The 22,542-nt window shown below is 51.3% G+C and overlaps 1 long non-coding RNA gene across 1 annotated transcript; it reads left to right on the forward strand.

The window, feature by feature from the left end:
• The first annotated feature begins 3,950 nt into the window (after positions 1-3,950).
• On the forward strand, positions 3,951-7,377 carry LOC106147286. The gene is made up of 3 exons (XR_001232101.1): positions 3,951-4,055; positions 5,184-5,364; positions 6,374-7,377. It is a non-coding gene; the product is annotated as an uncharacterized LOC106147286 (long non-coding RNA).
• Positions 7,378-22,542: the final 15,165 nt, after the last annotated feature.

Raw genomic sequence — 22,542 nt, forward strand, 5'->3', positions numbered from 1 at the left:
GAATATTCTAGAGCACTGCACAGAACCCAAGGGCTGAGGGACGTAATAACTGAGGTAGAACCTTACAGCAGACCAGAGGAGCAGGAGGGGTCAGCAGACCAGGCGGGTCTCGAGAACAGGGAAAAAGTGGAAAGAGGCGAGGGGCACCGTCACGCAGGCCACATTGCTCAGGGGTCTCTGAGGACACAGGAAGGGCCGAGAGCGCACATGCAGAGACGCCCAGTAAAAACTTCGCAAACCCGGGGGAGGAAGTGGATATCCAGATAGGAACCCAAAGGATCTGGAGTAAGATAAACCCTCAGAAACCCACACCAAGACACCACAACCAGCTTGTCAAAGGTCAAGACCAAGAGAATCTCGGGGCTGGAGTGTAGTTCAGAGGCAGAGCTCTGGCTTAGCATGTGCAGGGGTCCTGGGTTCATCCCCAGCATTAGCACCACAGGAAAAGAGAGAGAGAGACAGAGACAGAGACAGAGACACAGAGAGAGACACAGAGACAGAGAGACAAGAGATAGAGAGATAGAGACAGAGACAGAGAATTTTTAAAACAGTACAAGAAAATGACACTCTGTATAAGTGAACCACTATAAAATTGTGAGTTCATTTTTTGGCGGAAACTTTGGAGACCGAAAGGAAGTGGGATGACATGTTGAAAAAAATATACCAACCAAGAATATTGTACTTAGTAAAACTGTCCTTCAGAAATGAAGACAAGATAAGATTTTCCCAGACAAACAGCTGGTGGAGTTGTCACCAGGAGACCCACCGGGTCAGAAGTGCCCCCGGGGGTTCTTCAGCTGGGTGCAAGAACACTACACACACACACACACACACACACACACACACACACACACACACACGTGCTCGCGCGCATACACACACAGAGGAAGACACTAAACATGAGGGCCTCAGACGGCACAAAACCTGCTGGGGTGGGGAGTGGGCCACGAACGCCGGAGGTGGAGCCCTGTGCAGGGAGGCAAGGCTGGTATAAAGGTCAAAGTATATTAGAAGCAACTAACACAAGTGTTTCCGTGAGAGCACAGGGCGAATGGATGTAAGTGTTGACATCGATGCATGAGGTGGAGGGAGTGCTGTAGACTTGTTTGTGATGGAATTTAAATTGTGAGCAGCTTAAAACAGGCTGTTCTAATTATAAGGTATTTTCTGTAAGCCTCACAGTAACCACAAATAAAATACCTATAGAAAGCTGCACAAAAGAAAAAGAAAGAAATCAAAGGGTAACAATGCAAGAATATAATGAAACACAAAGGAAGACAGAGGAGAACAAAGCCCCGGAGCTGCAGGGCGAGCAGGAAGGAAGGCCAGGCCCAGACGGGAAGTCGCGATGCGGTCCACACAGCCGGGCGCCAACTCACCGGATCGCCGCTGCCCGGGAGCGGAGGAGGGCTCTGCTGCCCACCCGGCCCACGGTCTCAAGTGCACAGGATGAATCAGTTGCAGAAATCTCCTATACAACATTGTGTCCACGTTAACAATGCCGTGCTGTAGACCTAAGAATCTGTAAGGAAGGCAGAACCCATGTCAAGTGTTCTTTCCACACTAATGCAAAGTTTAAAAACAGAAAACTGAGGGCAGCTACGAGCAGCTCCATGATACACAACAGAAGACCCAGAGAGGAGGAGAATCCGACTCGCCCCAGCCGAGAATCACTCCACTCCCTGCTTGTGCATGCTGTGTCTGCATATCCATTGTAAAATCTTTACAAGCAAGAAATGGTACTGCAGGTGCTATTTTGCAATGTATAATTTCTTTCACTTTATAATTCAGGATAAACATTACTTTGTCATAAAAAGCCAAACATGGAAAAAATACCAAGCCTGACCTGATCAAGGTGATCTACTGGTATTTAAATGCCATCTTTACAAAAAGAAAACAGTGAAGTATGTGCCACACACCGGAAATCCCAGCTACTATGGAGGCTGAGCAGGAGGATGACAAGTTCGAGGCCAGCCTGGGTACCTTGTCTCAAAAGAAAAAAGAAAAAAAGCTGGGATGTATCTGGATTTGATAGCCAGTAAAGCAAAAAAAAGAAAAAGGTGGGGGGAGAAAGACAAACTCTGGGTACACTAGGCTACAAGCAGGGTGCTGCGGAAGTATCGGTGAGCAAAGCTGGAGCAGTGTCAGCCGTTGTGGTGTTGTCTGGAGACTGTGGTGTACATACACAAACCCAGATGGCACAGCATGCTCTGGGCCTGGGCTCTGGGGCACACCCGGTGTTTTCAGGCAGCAGCCCTGGGTAGTGTTACCGTGTAGAGGGCTGGCGGCAGCAGGAACAGAAGCTGCATCTTGTGCGTGTAAACACATGCATGCACAGAAAAGGTACTGTAAGCCTGTGGCATGAAGGGCACAATGCAGGGCCCTAGAGCCCCGGAGAGTGCAGCCTGCAAGAGCAGATGCCGCTTGGGCGACGGAAGGCGAGCGTGTGCATCAGGCCGGACACTGTGCAGTTTCAGTCTGCGGAGTTCACAAGCAAACGTTTCATAGCCGCAAAATATCAGCCTTGGCCTACAGTAATTTTTAAATGTGGTTTTTAATCATTTTGCCTCCTTTGCAATAAAACATCTTAAAACACAAATGTATTATACAGCTGCATTAAAATATTTTCTTTATGTCCTTATTCTAGAATCCTTTTCCTATTTTTTTTTTTCTCATTCAGCTCTTCTATTTAAATTCAGATGAAAGCACACACAGAAAACAAGGCTCATGCAGGATTTGGGTCATTGGTATCACTGTCCTCCGTCCTAGCTCTGTCCCACCGCGGAGTCCCAGGGGCAGGACACCGTGGCTCTGCAGCACTGAGCCAGTGCTTTCCTCTGGAGCCCCCCAGGGGCCACCCACGGCTCTTGAGGGACCACAGGAGTCGGCATAGAGTGCTTCTGTTAGTCTTCATGTGTCGCTTGCAAGCAGACAAAGCACATAAGCTTTCCCCTCTGTTAGTGAAAACTTTTCAGTGCTGACCTCTGTGGTTTCAACTGGTAAGGAATCCCGTTGTCGAGTCTACAAAGCCCCTCGGTATCAGTTAGGGTTCACTAGAGGGACAGATTTAATAGACCTCTCCCACCTCTCTCTCTCTCTCTCTCTCTCTCTCTATATATATATATATATATATGGATAGATAGGTATAGATAGATACATATATGGGTAGTTCTATCTATATCTACCTATATGATATATAAAGAGTTTACAAGGGAAGCTTACAGTGGCCACCTTCAAGTCAGATGTGGACGAGTGTGAAAGGGCAGTGTGCACGCTGGAGATCCAGAGGATCCAGGCGAAGTCAAAGCCCTGACACTCACCGCAGAGCCCCGCATGAGTCTGTATCCAGAAAGCAAAGAGTCTGCACTGGAAACCTGGAGACAGACGTCCAAAGTTGACAGGGAAGACAGAGCTCCTCCAAAGAAGTGAGACTTCCTTCTTTCCACTTTATCCCATCCAGGCTTCCAGCCTATTGGGTGGAGCCACCCACACCCACGGTAGGGCTTGCATCTTGGGTAACTCCCTCAGCCGGGCCCACCCAGACCTGTGCAGATCCAACCAGATGGGCATTTCTCACTCGAGTTGACAGCACAGTCAGTATCACACCCTCCATCTCCTTAACCGAATTTTCTTGGGGGTTGTTTTTCTTCTGCCATCTCTTTTCACTTGCATCTTTTACAGCAGTGCACTTACTAAGTTTTTTAGCTACTTTATAACGTTGTGGGATCAGCCTCAAATCCAGGGTTCATTGTTAACCAAAACTTTGAGCACTGCTGTCCTCTGTAAGTAATAGTACTAGAATTTAACAGGTAGTTTTTTCTTACATTATTTAATAAAAAACTCTCTATGCATCTCGAAGTATATTGGATCCATGGGTTATTTGAAATGCATTTTTTTCTTTTCTTTTTTTTTTCCTTTTGGTTTTTTGAAGCATGGCTCACTAGGTAGCCAGGCTGGCCTCAAACTCACAGCGATCCTTCTGCCTCAGCCTCCTGAGTGCTTACATTACTGGTGTGCCCTGCTACACCCAGCTGAAATGCATATCTAATAAGTAGGTAAGTTTAATTTTTTATATCATATAAGTGTTCTGTGGTTGATGGGGCCATTGCAATAAATGAATCTCCTGCATTGTTGGGGTTTTTACCATGGTTCCTTTTTTTTAAAAAAGTTTTTTGTTTATTTGTTTTGTTTTTTGAGACAGGGTTTCACCATGTAGTTCAGGCTGGCCTCAAACTCAAGGAAATTTTCCTGCCTCAGCTTCCCAAGTGCTGGGATTATAGGCATGGGCCACCATGCCCAGTTTTTACTGTGGTTCTTATGAGGCAGTTTTGGGATTGTCTTTGCTCATGTAAAGTATGGCCTCTTCACATGAACAAGCTTTTGGAAGGCATAAACATGTTTATTTCACTTTTTTGCTAATAAAAAGTTGGTAGCAATTTTTAAGTAAGAAAACTGGAGAATAGAAAGAATGTTGAAAAAAGTTCATCAGAGGCTAAAGACTTTTGGGGCCATACCAAGCCGTCCAACATATGTGTAATCAGATTTCAAGGACGAGAGGGAGATTGAATAGGGTAGTTTGGTTTTAGGTGGTTTGTTTTGATTTGTTTTGTTTTGTTTTGTTTTTTGTAGTGCTAGGAATTGAACTTATGGACTCACATATGTAGAAATATATTTTTGATTAAAAAATAGCTAAAAATTCTCCAAATTTGGTGAAAAACAAACTACAGCTTCAGTACACTTAATATACCCAGACAGAGAGAATCACACCTGGGCACATGAGAGTGAAAAGCTGTAGACCAAAACTAAGGAACATGAAATCGCTGTATTTGTGCTTGTGCAGTTGTGGTTGAGACCCACAATGAAATGCTAATTTTGGTTTAGTTTGAATCCATAAAAAAGATTGCTTGAGGAAAAATGCCAGACACACAAGCACATGTACTTTATGCTCTGTTAAAATGAAGAACTCACTGAACTCATGGACTTACAGACTAAACTAATCTAGGGCGAGAAGTTTCAAAACAGTGGTTGCCCATGGCAGTAGGACTAATCTTCAGGGGAGAGAGCACCTTTCTGGGTGATGTCCTTTATTTCAGTGGAGTTGTTGGTTACAGGGTGTTTACACTGGTCAAAGTGCACGGAACCGGCACATAAACTATGTACGCCCATGCACTGTCTTTCTCTAGAATGCATGCCAGAGCTGGAACAGACCAGAAGCCCCGGAGAAATGGCAGTGACCAGGCTGGGACCATGTACCAGGAGCCAAATGTCTCCTCAGTTACAGAATAAGGATGTACTTGAAGACAGAGGGGAGCCTGTCAACAGCATACAGGAGCCAACCTCACGGGGCCAATGGCCACACACAGGGTGAGTTGAGCTGCAAAGTAAATAATGACAGCAACCACTAGAAAACACTGAATAAATAAGAATTCATGCATCCATACTTATATTTATTAATTCAGTACATGTTCATTGAGGAATAAGATGTTTACATGGTCTCAAAACATCTCCTCGCAAAATCCTCAACAATTACAACTGGAGAAAAGAGCAAGTTCACATCCCCCAAAGTGACAGGAGTGGGCTCTTCCACAGTGGGGTGTGTCACATTTTTGTACCCCTGGTGGGTGCACTGAAAATCCAGCATTGCATCTGAGATACGTTGACAAAGACATACATCCTGCTCTAACAACAAGAAACATCAGAAAATCCCACATTGAGATGCCTTCTACAGAGTAACTGGGCTGTGATTTTCAAAAGTGCTAAGGACACAAAAGCCAAAGAAATACTGATGAACTTGTCTAGACTTTTTTTTTTTTGGTTTTTCTCCGGTACCGGGAACAGAACTCACGACCTTGCGCTTGCCAGGCAGGCGCTTTTGCCGCTGAGCTAAATCCCCAGCCCGAACTTGTCTAGACTTAAGGAGATATGCATGAGGTAATTTTCCCATTGCTGAGAAGCAGTACCCAATGCTCATAACTTAAAGGAGGAGAGGTTTAATCTGGTTTAAGGTTTCATGCTATTCAGTCCATGGTAAACTGCGTTCCAAGGCAGAAGCATCAGGCTGGGTATGGAGGTACACACCTATAATCCCAGCACTCACTAGGGTGAGGCAGGAGGGTTATCACAAGTTTGAGGCCAGCCTGGGCTATGTAGTGCATGTAAGTCCAGCCTGAATTACATAGTGAGACACTGTCTCAAAAAAACAAACACAGTAGAAGCCTCATGATGGAATGGTATAGTGGAGCACAGCAGGAGAGCAGGGTCAGAGAGGAAGGAGCTGGGGCCACAGAGAGTACCCAGTCCCACCCCTGTGACCCACTGGACACTCCCTACCATGTGCACCACTAATCTGCTATGTGCCTCTTAACCCATCAAGGTGACATATCCTGATTAATGGGTCCAAGACTCAAGAGAGAGAGAGAGACGCTGAATTTCATGTGTGATCCCGGCCTGACTCTCTCACTGGAGGACAATATTCAGAAAATTGACAGGACGTGGATGGGGTTGAGGGTTTGAGGGCAGCCACCTAGCAGGTCCAGTTCTTGTGACAGTTGTGCTCTGATGCACAGGAGGAGCCTCTTGTGCGGAAACTGTTCCTGGCAGCGCTCAGGCAGCGGGGCACCTGGCCAGCAGCCTGCCTTGCAGCGGCTCAGGACAGATTCAGCATTTCCTGTCAGTCTTCCTACTCCTCGCAGACGTTGTGTAAAGACCTTTCAAGTTCTGTCATTTGACTGCGTATAAATTTTACCTCAGCTAAGCAACATGTCTGTGAAATTTTTACCAAATGTCCCTTTAAGCAACCAAAGAGAAAGTAATGTGACTTCTACCTTGTGATTTTTTAATATGATGAATTATATTAAAATATTTTCTATTAATGAACCATCTTAGGTTCCAAAAGTAAACCCCACTTGTTCTGAGTGGTTTTTAATTTAATAAATGCTCTATTTACTAATATTTTATTTAATATTTCTGTATTGATGTTAATCAGATCTGTATGCAATATTACGTTATTGTGCTATATTTTGAGAGTTTTCTTACCCCTACTGTCCAATAAATACTTTAAAATAGGAAAATTTCCATATTTCCCCATATTCCTGGATACTTTCTGCAGTGTTACAATTAATCCTTTCCTTAAAGTGCATGATGTTCTTGAGGAACTGTCCAGGTCTGACGGTTTTTGTGGGGATTGCTCTTGGAAAGTGGTTTGCCTTACTCGTCAGGCATCTGTTGTAACATAATTATGATTATTAATTATAATATGTTTCCAGAAAACTATCTGTTTGAACCAGGCTTTGTTTATTTGCTTGGCATTCAAAGTGTTCTCTTAAAATTAACTGGTTCCTATATCTATGATTATTTTCTTCTTTTGTGTATATATTTGGTGCCAGGAATCAAACTCAGAACCTTGAGCTTACCAGGCAGGCGCTATACCGCTGAGCTATATCCCCAGCCCATACTGTTATTTTTTGAGACAGGGTTTCACTATGTAGCCCGGGCTGGCCTCCAACTCATGGTGATCGCCCTGCCTCAACCTCCCAAGCACTGGGATTACAGGCATTTCTTTTGTGTATTTTAACTTTCTCCTTTCCTTGCTTAGTTTTTCTAATTATCTCTATTTAGTTTTTATTTTGCCCCCAAGGAACTAGCCCTTAGATTTTCTTATTAGTTCCAGTCGTTTTTTGGTTTTAGATCCTTTCAGGGCTTCTGTTCTTACTCTCTGACCTTTATTTGTTTTTGTTTTTGTTTTTTGTTTTTTGTTTTTTTCCAGTACCGGGAACCGAACTCACAACCTTGTGCTTGCCAGGCAGGCACTTTGCCACTGAGCTAAATCCCCAGCCCCTCTCTGACCTTTAAAGAGCAAACTGCCCACTATGCCCCTTCGCAGCCAGAGACCCCACTTCAGTATCAGCCTCTCCCTAGGTATCCATCCATTTTCTGTTACTAAAAAACGTCCTCAAGACCAGGCCCTTTATAGAGAAAAGCTTCTTTTGCTCCAGTTTTGGAGGCTGGAAGTTCAAGATGAGGGCACCATTGATCTGGCCTTGGGGAGGCGCCCTTGGGTTGCACCATGCAGACAGTGTGGTGGTAGTGGTGTGTGCCAGCGAGAGAGACCAGAGTGAGTGCCAGAGCTGAGGACCCAGAGGGCCCGGGAGAACCATGCCAGGCCCTTCTCAGGGCACAGCCCCCCAGCCTAAGAACAAGAGCCCTCGGGGGCTACCACCTCCCCCCTGCAGCACCTGTCCTCACCCTGTCTGGAGAGGGCGCACACAGCAGTCGGTGGAGCAGCGCTTTCCTCTCTGATGGTTTCTCGAGGCTGTGCTGTGTGGTGTCAGCAGGGTCTTCTTGGGGACAAGCCAAAACGAGTGCCCCCTCTTTGACTTCCCTCCCTCACACTGGGCCGGCCCAGCATCACAACACAGCTTCAGCCGACAGGCGACTGTCACATTCAGGTTTCCACCAACCTAGAAGAAAGCAAGCAACATTTCCAGCCCTTCGAGCTAAAAATACTGACCTCTACACGTCTTGTGTGTGCACACACATAGCTTGCTACGCTTGGTCCCTCTGCATGCGTGGCCCTACCCACCCTGGCCCAGTGCTGGTGGGAGCCAACCCACACACCCCAGCCTCCCAGCACTGTAAGGACAAAGCTTGCAAAGCGTTTGATGTATAAGCCTTCTCTTTCCAAGTGAGGTTTGTACTTACCCCCGGGGCCTGCTGAGATCTGACTCTAATTGCAGGTTTGCAGGCAGTACAGGGCAGCGGTGGTGAAGCCTGATGAGAATCGGCACCTGCTTGCAAAGTAACCACATCAGGTGAGGTCAGAGCAAGGTCTTCAAACAAGCCCGGGCAGCCAGTGTCTAGGAGGGGCCACTCCTGCTGGGCATGATTACTGTGGCGCTCGGACCACCTCTCTCCTGGCGCATGCTGGGCTCTGAGTCTCCCAGTGAGTGCACTGTCTCTTAGGAGACCTAGAGGTGGGTGGAAGCTTAATCCACGCTGCTCTGCTGCAGACTCCCGATATAGTCTCTGCATCCAGCTCTGGGCCACAGCAGCTCAGCAGCCTGAAGCAAAGAAGCTTCTCCACTGATTGCAGAACCCTCTCACTCCCTGACCGTGCCTTGAGCTCAGGGTTTGAGACGCTGACTGTGTCCCTGTTTCCAGACTCCATGGTGCTGCTTGGCAGCCAATCCAGCCCAGGGTCCTGGGCTCTAGGTGCTCACACACTGGGTCTCATCACCAGGTCTCTGCACCTTCCCTGGGCTCTTCAGGCCAGGTGCGCCAGGTGGTCACCCAGGCAACTGCTTCCCCCTGCTGGAGGTGCCTGTCACACTCATGGCCTCAGACCCAACCAGGGTCTGTGCTGTGATTACTTCTGGCATCAAAGCAGTCAGCTTCAGCTGTGGATCCCAAACGCCCTTCTGGCTGCTTTAGACTCTCCTATTCAAAGGGTTGAGCTCTGTCGGGCAAGAGGGCATGGAGAGCTCTGTGGGGAGCAGGTGGGAGCAGGGTGCTGCTGCACCTCAGAGGTGGATGACTGGTACCTCCTCTGGTCAAGGAGAGGATTAATTTCACTGGCCCCGGGCCAGGGATGACCTTGTGGCCGGCTGTGACAAAGGATGCATCAGCAAGGAGCAGGGTGTGAGAGCCGTGCTGCCTAGAAGAGCCAGGCAGACCCCAACTGACCCACCAACTAACTGCAGATCAGCAGTGCACCACAGCTATGAGCAAACCCAGTCACACCCTGCCAGACTTGGCCCAAATAACTGAGCTGCAGAACTGCAAGCTAAACGCACAGTCCCTGAGCCTTGGGGTGACTTCTTACCCAGCACAGGGGTAAGCAGTGCACCCCTGGAAAGCCACCATTCCTGCCAGCATCACACACTTGGGAGGTGAGGTCCTGCTGCCCCAGCTCTACCTCAGGGCCACGTTGTCACAGCCAAAACCAGGACAGCACAAGGATACCCTGACATGCGAGTGACGCCCTGGCCGAGCTCTAAGGCTGCAGAGAAGCTGAACACCTTTCTGAGGGCAAAGGCTTCATCTCCACTCTCCCCTGTCCAGCGTCCTCTGGCACAGTCTGCAGGACGGGCGCTGTGCCAGTGGTCCCAGGGCAGCTCCTCCCACCCAGTGTTCATTGGTCCCAGATCTGATTTCACCTCTCCAGTTTGACTGTGGGCCTCGCCTGGTCCCCTTGGTAGAGAGGAGGAAGAGCGCTGTGGGTGATTCTCCCCAGATCTCCTCACCCAAAAGCCACAAAGAGAAGCAATAGACTCGGCCACAGGAAGCTTTCACACTGCTGCTCTGCAGAACCATGGGCAACCGACACCCCTGACTCTGAGTCAGCGAAAACCATTCTCCACACACAGAAGGGAAGGACTGAAGTTAGAAATACCTCCTCACAAAGACACCACAGGAGACCAGGGGGCACTGCCTGTGCCCCTTGCTCAGGTGCAGATGGGCCACACAGGATTCCTCATGGACACCTGCCCTCGTAGTCCTGGAATCACTCCCAGCTCCCCGAGCTCAGAGTGCCCAGCTGCCTGGGTGCCCCACCAGCATCTTCACGTGTGTTTGCTGGCGACATGGGCACCGTGTAAGGCTGCACCTCAGGAACACCTGTGCACAGATGCCTCCAGCAGGTGCCAAAGCCACTGTTGGGCCATGGAGAGAGCTCTGTGACCTGGAGCCTCCTCTCGACCAAGGGATGGCCACAGTGGGAAGAAGGAAGTGGTGTCGCCTGCGGAGGTCCCTGAGCAGGGGGAGGGCAGGGCTCTGCTCAGGGTGCTGAGCTTCTCATGAAGAGTCCTGGGTAAGAGGGAGAAGCTTCTCAGTGTGGACAAGCAGATGTCACAGCGGCAGGAGACGGTACCTGAGACCCAGATGTACCAGGGAGGTGTGGGGTGCCAATGCTCTGGGGGACACCGCCAGGCTGCCAGCTCCACCCAGACAGAGGCTGGACCTGCGTGAAGACAGCCTGAGCCTGTGACCCTGGGCAGGGGGACAGGGCCAGATGTGCAAGTGTGGATTCCAGCCCCAACCACAGCCAGTGCCAAAGCAAGTCTGCCCCTCAGGCCGACCTGGATGCGCTGTCTGCTCCCTCGGTGCCTGTCATGAAGCCACTGAAGCACTGTGCCCTCCTGGACTTGAGCCTCCTCACACTCAGGGCTGGGCTGCACAGACCCAGAAGCCTGGTTTTCTCCTTGGGAGCGCACCTGGTGCAGGAGGGAATGGCAGCAGAGGGTTTAACACAAGGTTGGGCACTGAGGGGTCAGAGGTGCTGCAACCCTGCAGGACCTGAGCTGGCCATTGGCCACCACCTTCCAGGCTCATGTCCCACAACCTGTGTCCTCTGCTGCCACCCTGCTCCATACCACAGCTGGCAGCAGCTGGCTCTTCTCCTGCATTCAGGTTTTCCTGGCGGCAGTGCCTCCAAGCACAGAAGCCCGGAGCCCTGAGAGTCGGAGGTGGCTTCAGACCCCAGCCTAGGGCACAGGGCCAGTGTGCAGGACACAGAGCAGAAACAAGCCGTGCGAAGTGTGGCCGGAGCAATTGCCCCGGCACGGAATATGCAGCCAGCCTCCCAGCCCCCAACTAACGTTGCGGTGGCTCTCACGAGGAGAGGCTCATTTTGCTTGGGCTCAGAGGGCCCAAACCACCGAAGCCCCCATCGCTGTGGGCTTGGTAGGGCAGATGTCAGGGTGGGACTGCAGGTGGAGTCCAGCTGCTCCGTCAGGGTGGCCGAGACAGGGAGACAGGGAGGGGCCAGGTCACCAGGTGACCCTCCAAGCCTCTAGGAACCCCATAGGCAGGCACCAAGGCTTCTGCACACATTGAAGGCCCAAGCAGAACCACAGGGAGGACACAGCTGACCGCCTACCTCTGCACAGCTGTGCTCAAGAATGAAGGGCTGCCGGAGTTGAGACTTCTATGACACGCTTTTCAAAATGCCAAGTTTCACATCTAAGGAAAAAAATGGTATTGAAATTGAACAATAACAAAATCTAAGTCCTCAAGTGACAAGAAGCCTGGACTGCCCGAGTCATTCCCACATCGTTTAGGGCACAAGTGAAAATGTATTTGAAGCAATTGGATATTTACACTTGCCCATGCATGCAAGGAGTATGTGCAGGACATCCACAGGCTCTCCCACCTGGATAGAGCCCAGGGACCCACCTAGCGCTGCCCTCGGAGCTCTGGTTCTGGGTGAGGACAATGAATGGAGACCTGGCCTGCGAGACGCATCACGCATCGCGGCGCTCGAGGATGGGGTGGGCAGCGGGAGAGGGGGACTCTAGGGTGCCGGGAGTCCCAAGGCTGATGCCTCCTGGCCTGGCTGTTGAAGGAGGAGAGTGGCCCAAGGGCCCTCCAGGGTTTGGGCGGGATGGAGGGCAGGAAGGGTACTCAGAAGGAGGGGACCAGAGCCAGGGGGGAGCCACCACATGAGTGTGGCCGTGAGCGCCAGCCCCTCTGCGTCCTCGGCCCTCTGCTTGGACCACAGTGACCTGAGAGCCTGGCAGTGCATGGCGGGTCCCTGCACGCTCCCCTGGGCTGATCCACCCTGGGACTGGGGAGTCCTACACTGAGAACGTCACAGCGAACACTAGCTGGGCTGAAAACATTATGCTGAATTGCGCAAACTGCTGTGATGTAGCTGCTTAACAACAACAAGGAGAAGGTAATTTTGTATGGCTTGACCTAATAGGGACAAAGAGCAGCAGCTCAGGGACCCACCTTCCCAGGGCAGGAACAGGAGCGCCACCAACAGGCCAGCGGTGGGTGAAAACAGTGGGAGGCCAACACCGCCCCAACAGCCACCCCTGGCCCAGGGACCAGCCCAGGGCCTGGTGCTGGGACGGCATCAGCAGACGTGTCCCGTCGTGACACATATGCCGTGAGGACAGGGACACCACCGGGCTCCTGGCAGACAGCAAGAGGGGGCTTCATGTGTCAGAACCGAGGTGTGATGAGGACAGGTCTGCCTCGCTTTGCCCAGCGTCCCCCGCAAGCCAGGGCGGCGCCTGCCGTGGTAGAAGCTGTGGTGTTCAAAGTGCTCCATACCCTGCACCTCAGCAATTTAGTGTCTAGGAATAGAAACGGCAGATTGTCAGGTGACTCTGTCCGTACCTCTGTCATCAGTGAAATCATGCAGACGCAGATATGGGAATTAGCAAGGTTGTGGGATAGACGATCGATAAACAACAACCAATCATATCCTTGCAAGGAAGAACAAGAAATGGAAAACGATCAAAGCATATCTGCTGAGCCATTAGAAAACTAAATACTCATGGGAGCTCTGAGGCAAGACCTGCTACCCCTGAGCACCGGGGCAGAGCTGCCCTTGAAGACAGTGGAACAATGGGTGGCTTGGGGCTCAAATGTCCCCAGAGGCCAGCAGATGGGCTTCGGGAAGCGACTGGACCATGAGGGGCCAACCCAGCAGTAGACCCACCCTTGACACAGCTCCTCGTTAAGTGGGCCACCGGGAGGTCCAGCCAGTTGGAGGACGTGGATGATGGAAGGAGTCTTGGGGGCTGTGGTCACTACTTGCAACATGTCAACTTGGCCTGAGTCAGGGTCCCCTGGAGGATAGTAAATTCGGGGTGTGTCTGTGGGTGAGCGGCCTGTAGGCCAGCAAACCCCAAATGCAGGTGGCACCAACCAATAGACTTGTAGCCTGCACAGAATACAAAGGGGAAGAAGCAGGAAGTGTTGCCGCTCTTCAGAGCAGCTCCGGTCTTCACCATTTCCCTTGGACCGTGGGCTCCTGTTCCGTCCGCCTTCCGGCACAGACTGCCGCCATCCAAGGCAGACTTGCACCGGTGACTCCGGGTGAGCCTCGCAGCTTTGACCCGTGACGGCTCTGGGATCCTCTGGCTCTGCAGCCAGCAGAGGACGTTTTGGGTCCCTCCATCTCCTCACCAGATGGCCACTGAGACTCTCCCACCTCTGATCCTGTGCAAATCCCTTGTATAATCACACGCGTGGTTCACACTGAGTCTGATCCTCCAGACAGCGCTCACTAACTCGGGGACTATGCCTGTGCCCTTCCCCTCTGCTCTGGCTCCCTCTGCTTCCTGGCTTCTCCGCCCTGTGCCTCCAGCCACCTTCCACAGCCCAAGGCAACAGCCCAAGGCCACAGAGCCTCCGACCAGGGACTGGAAGCTCGGAAACCAGAAACCAGGAGCCCAAACAGACCTGTCATCCTGGAGTTGTTGATGCCAGTGCTGACCCAGGACACACTGTTATGTGAACTCAGCATAAAAAGGAACATGGAATAAAAGAACAGAAAGCAAAGCAAAACAAAATCCCCATATATTGACTGCAGTTGTTTCTGAATCGTGGATGATGGATTTCCCCCGTTTCTATGTGTTTTTGTTGTTTCAAAATTCTCTCCAGTGAACAAGCTGAACGTGATGATCCAGCCTGAGACACTTCAGTGGAGTGGTGGTGAGGTGTGGGGTGGAGGAGAGTTTATCAGTATACTTTTATAGCTGGAAAAAAGTATATTAATTTTTTGTGTGTGTAGTACTGGGGGATGGAGCCCAGGGCATGCTACCTTTGAGCTACATCATCAGCCCTTTTAAAATTTTATTTTGGCTGGGCATGGTGGAGCATGCCTGTAATCTTAGCACTTGGGAGGCTGAGGCAGGAGAATCTCATGAGTTCGAGGCCAGCTGGGATACGTAGAGAGTTCAAGGCCAGCCTGAACTATATAGTAAGACCTCATCTCAAAAAACAAACCAACAAATAAATAAATAAAATAGTTTTTATTTTGAAACAAGTGCTCACTAAGCTACTCACGTTGGCCTTGAACTTGTGACCCTTCTGCCTCAGGCTCTCAAGCATTTGGGCTTACAGGTATGTGCTACCCCACCCAACTTTGATTAATTTTTAAAATTGAAACCACACTGGTAGGACTGCAGAAAAAAAAAATAAATTTATAAAAGAGCCACGAACCGTTGCTGAGAGAAATCCACAAGGAGCCACCCAGGGCTCACCTGTGTGTTCCCACAGGCTGGGCAAATCCCAGCAGGGAAACCAGAAGGTGTTTTCACAAGTCAGACAGGGCCCCAGAGCCACCGCAGGGAAGGTGTGACTGCCCTGGTCCTGACAACGGGTGGGTGCCTGGCGGAGCTGAGCAGAGGTGAGGTGGACATGGGCCAGGTGCTGGCCACAGCTGTGCCTGGGAGGGGTGCCGCGCATGGCTTCGAGGGTGCACGCAGGCTGCCTGGGAGCTCGTCCCCAGCAGCCCCAGTGCTGGGGTCCCCACACTGTTGCGAGTCCCCTCCTGGACCTGGCGGGCTCTCACAGCACATCCTGCAAGCAAGACCCCTCTGTACCACACAGCTCTCCACCATCCTGGGCCACCCTGCAGCAGGGACCAAAACGCCTGTGGCACTCACAGCCCAGCAACAGGTACTTGAGACTGGACCCCATACATGGGCCCACAGGATGCAGGATGCTTCCCACCTGTTAGGGTTTGTGTCTGGATGTCCCCCCAAAGCCTCATGCAGTCATGGGGCGGGCTTCTATAGTTTGTGATTGATGCACGGTCCAGTGCTGGGATTCTGGGTGTGAGTGCTACCCTCACCATGGGGAGGGAAAGGCTGCGTAACACTGTCTTTTCCCCCTTTTTGTTCTTCTTGCTTTGCTGTTTTTCCGCTGCCATGAACTGTTGCCCTCTGCCGCTCTGTGCCACTCTGCCTTGGAACCAGCCCAGTGTGGACTGAAGCCTCCACAAACTGTGAGCTACATAAACCTTTTCTCCCTTTAATTCTGGGCGTCAGGTATTTTGTCTCAGCAATGAGAGAAAAGTAACCAAGACAGAATTTGGTACCAGAGAAATAGGGTCTTGCTGTGACTGAACCTGGCCATGTGGTTCAAGAGCCTTTGGAAATGGCTTGTGGGAAGTGTTTGGAAAGGTTTAGAGATGTCACCTGAAAGAGTAAAGCCAGAACACCTTCGGCTGTTCTATATGGGAGATTCTGGTCAGAGCTTGGAAGACCAGTAGGTTGACAGAAATCCTGTTGGTAAAGCCTGGGTTCAGGAGGTTTCTGCTGGGAAGGACTACACTGATTGTTGGACTCCAGACAATGTGTGTTATGGCTTGGCAGAAAGTTTGTGTGCATTTTGCTCATGTCCAGAGACTTTGCCTGAGACTGAGATTAAAGGTGGTGCACTGATTAATCCAGCAAAAGAAATTTCCAGGCAGTTGAATGCTGAGGCAGTGGCATGGCTATTGTTGGGGGCTTTTAGCCAGATTTATGTTGAGAATCAAGAGCAAAGAGCCCAGCAATATGATTTAAAATGTTGTGAGATTGGCCAGAAAGGAAGCTCCAGTAAAGCTGTGGACTGCAAAGGTAGAGCTGAGGAGACCTCCATTGCTGATAAGAAACAAGAAAATGGAAAAGATGGCCTGAGAGCATCACAAACAGCAAGTCTCCACCCTTTGCAGCCTCAAAACCGCACAGGTGACAGACTGCTTTGAGAAGAAAGCGGCAGAGCACCAGGTTCCAGAATGGCGGCAGCATAGAGAATTTGTTCCTCAGAATTGGATTCAGAGTGCCCAGCGATCCGGGTACTCGACCCCTATGGCCAAGAGAGAGGAAAACTTGGCTACTGCTCCACCTGGCAGCAGACCTTGGCATCATCCACGTGGCACTGGTTTTAGGCACACACAGAATGCAGGAGTTCTGAGGTTAAGAAGGCTTCAACCTTGATTTCAGAAGGCCGAGGAGGCTGGGCAGTGTGCCCCTGAGAGGGCAGTGTGTGAAGCTGTGAGTGAGAAACCTGAAATGCAGCGGAGACCTCAGAAGGTTGGAAAAGCCAGGAACGTGGATTGCCTGAGGAAATCTGAAAGGAGGGAGCAAAGCGGGCCTAAGAGAAAAGCCTTGGGAGTGCCATAGGGGTGGAGTCACACACGCCCTCTGGAGCTCACAATGTTCCACAGATTGCTTCAGATGCTGGATGTGGAATTACAGGACTTAATGTTTGCCCTGCTGGATGTTGGACTTGCTTTGGTCCCAGCATTCTGTGTCTCTGTTTTGTACATTTTGAAAAGGTAATGTTTGTCTTGTGCCATTGAATGTTAGAAGTGTTTAACTTTTCATTTGTACAGAGGCTCACAGCTAAGAGTTTGCCTTATATCTTGGAGGAGACTTGGGACTTGGACTTTTCAACAATGCTGAAACTGTTAGGACTTCGGCAACTCTTAGAGATGGACTAGAATGCCTCTTGCACAAAAGGATGTGCATGAGTCTTTGGGGGCACCAGAAGTGGAATATTATGGTTTGTGTCTGGATGTCCCCCCAAAGCCTCATATGGTCATGGAGTAGGCTTCTACAGTTTATGATTGATCCATGGTCCAATGCTGAGATTATGGGTGTGAGTGCTACCCTCACCCTGGGGTGGGTAGCTTGCATACAATATAAGGGAGGGAAAGAGGCTTGCTGCTGCTCCCCACGTTTGCTCTGGTTGCTTTTGCTGTGTTCCACCATGAGCTGTTGCCCTCTGCCATGTGCCACTCTACGTTGGAGCCAGTCAAGTATGGACTGAAACCTCCACAGGCTGTAAGCTAAATAAACCTTTTCTCCCTTTAATGCTGGGTGTCAGGTATTGTGTCTCAGCAAGGAGAGAAAAGTAACCAAGACACCACCCCACACCTCACCCTTCACGGTCTCATACCTGTTCATCATGTCCAGCTTGAAATGAAATAACGAGCAAGATGCAGGCGGAAGACACAGAGCCAGACCTGACAGCACCGTGACACAGGTCAGACCAGCAGCTCAGGACGCTCAGGGTTGTTACGGACAGAGACAGCTGGGAGGCCAGGTGGGTGAGGTGAACAGAGACGAGGAGCCCAGGACCGAGTCCAGGGTGCCACGCATGCCCTGAAACAAGCCACTGTGGGCCAAGTAGACCCCTGGACACAGCCAAGGAGCAAGCCTCTGAGCATCAGGATGTGACACAGAAAGTGAAAAGCAAAGAGAAAAAGGATTGGGAAAAGCAAAACATCCACACACTGTGGGACAATGAGCAAAGAGTGGCATGCACATGTGGGAAATGACAGAGGAGGAGAGAGTGGAAGAATGGACCGCACAGCAGCAGTAACCAGGAACGTCCCCAAGTCCAAGTCAGACACCACACCTCAGAGCCAGGAGCTCAGACGACACACGGTGGGGTGAAGGCCAAGGAAAGCCAGTGCGGTGTTGAAAACTGCAATCGCAGCACGCCGATGTCTCAAAATAAAAAATAAAAAGGGCCTGGATGTCACTCAGTTGTGAAGCCCTGGGTTTAATTCCCAGTGCTAGGGGAAAAAAATCCAAGAAAATTACACCTTTCTCAGAGCTAAAAACTGCTGCTCTGAGAAAGACACCGTCCAAGGAATGAGGAGATGCGGGGAGACCATGTTGGCAAAAGGTGCACCCAGCAAAGGCCTGTCCCCCCGCACCTGAAACTCCACCATCACCAAGTGAAAATGTTATTTAAAAGGGAGTAAAACCCTGAACTCACTGAAGAAAGCATATAAACGGGCTGCTGTCTTATGTTACCAGAGCAATGCAAATCTTTCCAAACCCCGCCGGGGAGGGGAAGAACCACAGGCGCTGGAGAGCCCGACAACCACACCACGGCTCGTTGGCTGGAGCGGCCTGTAAATGTAACATGCTCACAGCATCACGCTCCTTAGCGTTCACACAATCCAACTGCAAACTGTGTCTGCACAGAACTCTGCATGTCAGTGTGTATACCAGCTTTGTTTCTAATTGCCCAGGCCAGGTGTGGCGGTGCACCCTGTCATCCCAGCACTTGGGAGGCTGTGGCAGGAGGATGGGTTCAAGTTCAAGGCTAGCCTGAGCTACAAAGTGAGCTCAAGGCCAGCCTGAACTGCATAGTGAGACCCTGTCTCAAAAAGACAAACAGAACAAACCACAAATAATTGTCCAGAACTGGAAGCAAGCACGATGTCCTTCAGCAGGTAAATGGATAAATCAACTCTGGTGCTCAGACATGGAGCAGCATTCAGTACTTGATAACAACAAATGAGCTGGACCCAGTGGCGCACGCCTGTCATCCCAGCTACTCCAGAGCCTGCAGCAGGAGGACTGCAAGTTCGAGCTCAGCTCAGGCAACTTAGCAAGATCCTGTCTCAAAATAAAAAATAAAAAGGGCTGGGAATGCAGCTCAGTGGGGTGGAGTGGGGGTGGTGTGTGCTTGCCTGGCTTGCGTGAGGCCCTGAGTTCTACCTTCAGAATGGCAAAAAACGAGGGTCCCAAGCCATGCAGGAAACAAAATGCACACGGCTGAGTGAGAGAAGCCACCCTGAAAACACCCCCCCGTGAATCCAAATGCGTGCCCCCTTGGTCTGGGTGATGGGGGCAGCTGTCTTGATCACGGGGGTGGTTGTGCAACTCTACTGTGATGGAGTGTCACAGAACCAATCACAGAAGCACACCCAGAAACGCATGGGACAGACACGGGTCCATGGACGAGACCCAGTCAGGGCAGACGCGCCGAGAGCCCTTGTGCTGCTTGACACTGGCGGCTGTGTACAACGCGTGTGGAGTGCAGTGTGATGGACACACAGGTAGTCTGCACTGTGTTTGCAACTTCTTGTGAGTAATAATTGTTGCAAAATTAAAAGGTTGCAAAACAAAGCAAAATCTCAGTAATTTAGAGGGGTGGCAAGCTGGCTCTAAAATTCATATAGAGATCTGAGCGTAGTGGCACACCCCTGTAATCCTAGCACTCAGGAGGCTGATGCAGAAGAATCACTGGGAGTTTGAGGCCAGCCTGGGTCTCGTAGCAAACTCAAGACCAGCCTGAACTACACAGCGAGACCTTGTCTCAAAAAGAAAGACTCTTTTTTAACTGGATTATTTAAGACCCAAGTGGATTCCCTGTAACTAAGAACAAAGACATGAGTACTTTGAAAAAAGAAAGCAATTTTTATAGTCTGAATGTTTTCTGTGTTTCAGGTTTTATCTTCATATGAAACCTAGAATTCAATAAGATATGGGGGCATATACCTATAATCCCTGCACTTTGGGAGGCTGAGGCAGGACGATCACAGGTTCCAGCCCAGACAAAGGAATTTAGCAACTTATTGAGGCCCTGTCTCAAAATAAAAAATACAGAAGTACAGAACTCATTGTGAAAACCCTGGGTTCATTCCCCATTACCACATACACACACACACACACACACACACACACACACACACACACACACAGGGGAACCTAGAATTTAGTATCATGCTCAAATGATCAAGTAGCTTTAGGGAGAAAGCTACCCTGCAGCCTTTGGCTGTTTCTAACAGGATTCGGAACCCTCTGTATGCCATGCAATTCACCATTTAAAGCAAAAATTGTGTTCACAAAATTGTGTGACCCCCCAGTGCCACCTCCTGCCCTGAGGACTTCTCAGAATGGCCCCTGCTCACGAGGCCACCTGTGTGGGGCATCTCCTGCCAGTGCTCTCCTCCAGACCCATGCCAGGATGTTCCCCCCAGACCCACATCCTGGCCACCTCTGCAGCAAGCTTGTGGAAGCCACAAAAACAGTCACAGGGCAGCTCCCATCCCCCAGGGCCTCAGCTGCCCTTCTGTACACTGGTGTAGTCCAGGTCCCAGGTCCTATCCATCCCAGGCCCTCCCAGGCTCCGGTATGCTGGGCTCCTCGGAGGACCTGGCCTGGGGTCCGATGAGAAATAGGGCAGCCTGGCTGGAACTTGGGACCGCTGGGGCCACCGTGAAGCTGTCACCTGCTGCCTGTGTCCTGGCCAGCAGGGGTTAACACCCTGGCCCTCAGGACCAGGCTTCATGTGGAATCACCTCCCTTCCCCTGGGGCTGGTTTCTTCGGAGATATGGCAGTCAGGGCTGTCGCCAAGCAGACCAGCTGGCGCAGTCCCCAGGGCCAAGCACCAAGGCAGCAGCCAGGCAGGGAGCCAGGCAGGCGTCCTGGTGGCAGCAGGTGTGGGCCTGGCCCACATAGCTCAGGACACCATAGCTCAGGAAGTTTCCCTCAGGCCAAGCCGTGCAATACTTTCAGGACATGTGTACTGTGGCTCTGAGCATAGACCACGTGCCTGCAGGAAGGCCTGCTGCCCACATCCCGCCAGGAATCTACCCTGGGTCTCAGTGGCCACCTCAGAGACATACAGCCCTTTCCACCCCTGGGCTGCATGGCTGACACCTGCTGCTCATCTTCCTTGGCCCTGCACCCCGTGTTCGCATGCTGATAGCTACTCTCAGCCCTACTGCTGTCTCTCACTGCAGCGCTGGGGTCCCAGCCACAAACGAGGGGGCAGACCCTACCAGGCCATGCAGGGCCGCCAAGCAGGATGGATTCCATCCACTAGGCCAGCTTCAAGAGTTGGAGCCTGGCTCACACCTCTGCCTTGGGCGCCCAAAGCTCCTGCTCTCAGCGCTCGGAAGGTCCAGGCCCCTGTGCTGGTAGCTGTGGAGCAGCACCCCCATGTGAGCCTGCAGATCACCCCTCTTCTGCCTAGTAACCTGGAACCACCGAGCAGGAGGATCAGAGATGGCACAGATGCCTTGGAGGAGGCAGGGCCTCGGGTAGGCTCCGAAAGTGGAGGCCACATGGGTGGCTGTGTCTGTGGCCAGATCCCAGACCACTCAGGGGCAACAAACAGGAGCAGTGAGGCCCTGGCTAGGGGCACCCCACCTTGAGCTCTGTCTCTGGGGCTCCCAACAGTGACAGCAGGGCCAGACAGTTCTCAGCTGTGGTCTCTCTGCTGACCCTGAGAAGTCACTTATGTGGCAGATGTGCAGTGGTCCGGGATGGGGCTGGTTGCATGTTCCTACCCAGCACCATGTAGGACCCCGGTCAGATAAGCACCATTTCAAAGGACAGCGTGGATCTTGTTGGCCAACTGGTGATGGGGTTGCCTGCCACCAGTGTGCATCGGGTGTGCAGTGTGCAGTGTGCAGTGCATCGGGTCACTGCCTGGTGCACCCCTTGGGACAGGGTAGAGAGGGTTTGGCTTTGGGGCCAGCCTTGGGCAATGACAGGCTGGCAGGACACAGGCTGGCCACTTACAGACCACCCAGACACATGTGCTGTAGCCACACAGAAGTAGCTCCGGGACCAGTGTTGCCACAGGTTAGGGCGAGCAGCGTACGCTCTTCTCCAGATGCACTCTCGGCTTCCCTCCATCGCCATCTGCATGGTGAGCACCCATACACCGGCAGGTCCTTGGCATCAGCCCAGGTCTTCCGTGGCTTGGGTCCATCTTTTGACACCAGTGAGCCATAGCTACACCTTCCCAGCTCCATTCTCTCGGCTCCAACCTGGAACTCACAGGACCTTGACAGCTCTCTATGCAAAGTGACTCTAGGCGGCTTCTTAAATCTTTGCTGGCTGCTGGGGGGGGGGGTGGCAGCACCCAGCTATGTCCACCACCAAGGGACATCAACATGCTCCAGGCTCAGGCTGCCCACAGGGCCACGGTCAACCACAGTCCGGAGCACAGCCACCAGTCACCTGGTCCAACCTCCAGGTCAGGGCCCCTTCTTGCACCTCCCT

Source organism: Chinchilla lanigera, unplaced genomic scaffold, assembly GCF_000276665.1.
Source record: "Chinchilla lanigera isolate Chin_1 unplaced genomic scaffold, ChiLan1.0 scaffold00137, whole genome shotgun sequence".
Lineage (NCBI taxonomy): Eukaryota > Metazoa > Chordata > Mammalia > Rodentia > Chinchillidae > Chinchilla > Chinchilla lanigera.